Consider the following 3,898-nt stretch of genomic DNA (forward strand, 5'->3'; position numbering starts at 1 on the left):
AGGCAGGCAGAGGGCTGACACTGAGGGTTTTATTGACCATGTTAAGTTGCTTTGGTTTTGTCCTAAAAGAATGAGAAAAGTCACTAAAGGGTTTGAAGTCGTGGTGATCCATCTGATTTATGTTGCTGAAAGATGGTTCTGGCTGCTTTGTGGAGAGCTGTTTAGAGTGGTATCTGATTGAAAGCAAAGAGACATGAAAGCAGGCTGGGGCAGGAAAACTGCGGGTGCCGGAAGAGCAGGTTTGAGAGTTCAGTTCAGTTTCAGTCATGATGAGTTTCAGGTGACTTTGAGGCACTCTGAGGGAAGACAGATGGGCAGAGATATGTGTGGCTCTGGAGCTCAGAAGAAAGACCTGAGTTCGAATGATGAATTTGGCTGTCACTGTCGCACAGATGGTGGCGGAAGCTGTTGGTAGGTATGCCTTGGATTTCACAGACTTTACAGAATTGATAGTAGGTTTAAAACCAAATCATGAGGGATCTCAGTATTTAATGTCTGGATATTTAGGGCTTAGGAGGTCAGGAGAATGAGAAGTGTTCTGGAGGGTGGGGAAGTACCAAGGGAATGTGGCATGAAAATCAAGGGAGAAAAGTGTTTTCAGAAGGGGGTGGTTAATACCACCACCAATTACTGAGAGGTCAAGGACTATGAGGCCTAAAAAATAATGTACTAAGTTTAAAATATTTTATCGATTATTATTGAAACAGGTGGGTTTGTTTTACCCCTATAAGTATGTTTTATGCTATATTCTTGTTATCTCCTTTAAGTTACGTTTTGATCTATATGGATTTTTTTTTGTTGTTGCTGTGAGCTTTCTCTGTGTTTTGGAAAGAATATATATTGCATATAGTGGTATATGTATATATTTTAAATACTGGTTTAATTTCCACTTTTCCTAATTGTTAGAGTCATTCCATAATTATTCCTAAGTTCCCTTACAAAAGATGAGAAATTAAGCAATTTATATGGTCTCTTCCTGCTTTCCGTATCTACTGTGTTAAAAAAATTACATCATCTGGGATTATTTAGTACATTTCACATATTCTTTTTTAAGAATTTGTTTTACATTTACATTTTTTTGCATTTACAACGAATAGGCATCCTCTCTGTGTATGTTTATTTTTCTTTCATTTTCTCTTTTCTTTTCTTTTCTCCGTTTCCCTTTTCTTTCTTTCTTTCTTTCTTTCTTTCTTTCTTTCTTTCTTTCTTTCTTTCTTTCTTTCTTTCTTTCTCTTTCTTTCTTTCTTTCTTTTTTTCTCTCTCTCACTCTCTATCTTTCCCTCCCTCCCTCCCTCCCTCCCTCCCTCCCTCCCTCCCTCCCTTCCTTCCTTCCTTCCTTCCTTCCTTCCTTCCTTCCTTCCTTCCTTCCTTCCTTCCTTCCTTCCTTCCTTTTCTGTCACCCAGGCTGGAGTGCAGTGGTGCAATCATTGCTTACCGCAACCTTGTACTTCTGGGCTCAAGCCATGCCATACCATATCTGCCTTATATCTTTTAGACTATATCTGCCCCATTCTTGGCCTCTGCATTTTTTCATTTCTTGATTAGATTGCATCTTTAGTTATATTTAAATAAAAATATTTTAAATGTGTGGATTATAACGTAATCGTCAAAACAAAATCCAAATAATGTAGAAGTTTAGGCAAGGAAAAATGAAAGATCTTCACACTTCCACCCTCGGTGCAGAACCACAATTAAAAACAAAATTTCTTAGTTTCTTTTTTCTTTGAAAACACATGAGATGGGGATGTCTAGATTTTAGCCTACTTGGCAATTTGTGGCCATATTTAATGTGAAATTTGTACCTCTCTAAACTTGTAACTGTTCACTCCTGGAAAATTCTACTTCGATGATTTCTTTTCCATCTTTTCTTCTTTCTGGAACCCTTTCAGCTGGTTGTGGAATCATCTTCAGTCCTCAACTTACATCAGGTAACACATTACACCCTTCCCTCACTTCCACCTAGTTGTTGCAAGTTGCGACCCTGGAATGGATTCAGGCAGTGAGACTGAATAGACACAGTGATCTGTAATACGGCTGCCTAAAAAGTAATCCCCCCATGAGAAAGGGTGTTCTGACTGGTGTAGCCCTAGATTTCTGAGCTGTTTGCAGGAAATTGGAAATGAAGAATCTTCTTCATTTGTAGGAGGTTTGTAGGAGGTCTCTATTTCAGGTGAAAAAGTCAAGATATGCGTTTCTCAGTTGAGTTCTATGAGTCTCATGGTCAGGAGTGACTCCTTCAGGTTTCAGGCATTTATATTGCCTATCATTTTTAGTAAAGTTGCAAATTTTTATATTTCTGAATTTTGGATTATTTTAATGGACTGCCTTAGGTTTAGTATTTTAAATGGGAAATCTCAAAACATGTTTACTGAATACAGATTATAGAAGTGACACATGATTAACCTCTTTTATTTAAAATGTAAATGTGAAGAATGGTAAGAGAAAGGTACAAAGCTCCCGATTTTATATCAGAATAATATTTTTGCCATTCTGGTAACTTTTCCCCTTGTCTTAGAGTTTACTATAGACAAAAAAAAAAAAAAAAAAAAAAAAAAAAAAAAAAATCCCTCTAAAATATCTATTGCTTTGACATTTTTAAGTAGCAGTGAACCGGCCTACAAATTTATTCTACCAGCATCCACAGCATTTTGCTCTCACAACTGTCCTGCTGGAATCAATAAACTGTTGATTAAAAACCTTGTTACTTAATACACTTAGTAAGCTTAAACTGTTTTTTAGAAACCTAATCACTTTCATGTCACTAGCTGCTGGGATAGAGACAAAAGCTGGGGCTAATTATTAACAACTTCACAAAGCTGATACTGAATTTCTAATGTATCCCAAATGCCCGTTTTCTCTGATTAGTTCCTGTGTCCCACTAGCTAGCACATTGTTAGCTTGGAGAATTGCTTCATGTTTAAGATCCTAAGGTTTCAGAAAAACTTGAAACAGTAACAGACTCTCTGGTCGTTTTGAAACAGTCTTGTACTGATGCAACATCTGGATACCAAGGGGAATAATCGCTGGCTGGTAGACCGCCAACAGCATCCTCATACACCACCTGCTTCAAGATGGCTGACTCCCAGCAGCTGAGTAAAGAGGAGGAAGAGGATCAGAATTGCCTTGTAAAACAGGCCAACCTGGTTTAGACATATTCTAACTCTGAGATATCTGTCTCCTCCCTTGAATTCTTTCCTGAGCCCCAGAACTGTATTTCCAATGGCCAAATACACAAATATTCTCCAAGTTGCAGAGGACCACAGCTATCTGCCTGAAACACTATATTGAAAATTGGAAACTAGAGACTGAGATTTTGAAGTGAAAACCAGTCATCAAGCTGTCCCTGCGGTTATGTCCTGGGAGTAAAGGTGACATAATTAAGACATCCAATTAAGTTGGCATTTATTGGTGAATACTCTGACTTCTGAGTAGCTCACCTGCGTACGTCATATAATCTTATACTCAGAGCATGCTGGAGTCATTATGCTTCAGACATGAGTCTCACTGGTAGAACAAGGTCTAAGGGCAAGACAGAAAGATCATTTTCCCCTGAAATCTGCCTATCTCATTAGCCTTTTCATGGGTGATAAAACTTCGCCTTCTCTCCAAATATGCAGGGGTCCCGTGGCTATCAATACTAAGCATGCCATTTCCATTACTGTTATAAATTATGTGCCAAGCCCCTGGAGACCTTTGTCCCAAGGTACAGATACTTACTGAAGATGAACTATTATATGACAGCAGAAGCAAAAAGGAACTTTAGGAAATAAAACTAACAGACTTTTTAATAAACCATTAATCCATTTAACATGTGTAAAATGGTCAGTTCCAGAAAGTGGAGTACCTAGTTCACAACGATTATTCCTGAAATTACCACACACACAGACACCCCCCCCCT

At 38.2% G+C, this 3,898-nt stretch overlaps 1 long non-coding RNA gene across 1 annotated transcript; it reads left to right on the forward strand.

The window, feature by feature from the left end:
• Positions 1 to 284: 284 nt before the first annotated feature.
• LOC144335572 (uncharacterized) lies at positions 285 to 3,522 on the forward strand. The gene is made up of 3 exons (XR_013406496.1): positions 285 to 411; positions 1,890 to 1,928; positions 2,982 to 3,522. It is a non-coding gene; the product is annotated as an uncharacterized LOC144335572 (long non-coding RNA).
• Positions 3,523 to 3,898: the final 376 nt, after the last annotated feature.

This window comes from Macaca mulatta, chromosome 16 (genome assembly GCF_049350105.2).
Source record: "Macaca mulatta isolate MMU2019108-1 chromosome 16, T2T-MMU8v2.0, whole genome shotgun sequence".
In the NCBI taxonomy this organism is placed as follows: domain Eukaryota; kingdom Metazoa; phylum Chordata; class Mammalia; order Primates; family Cercopithecidae; genus Macaca; species Macaca mulatta.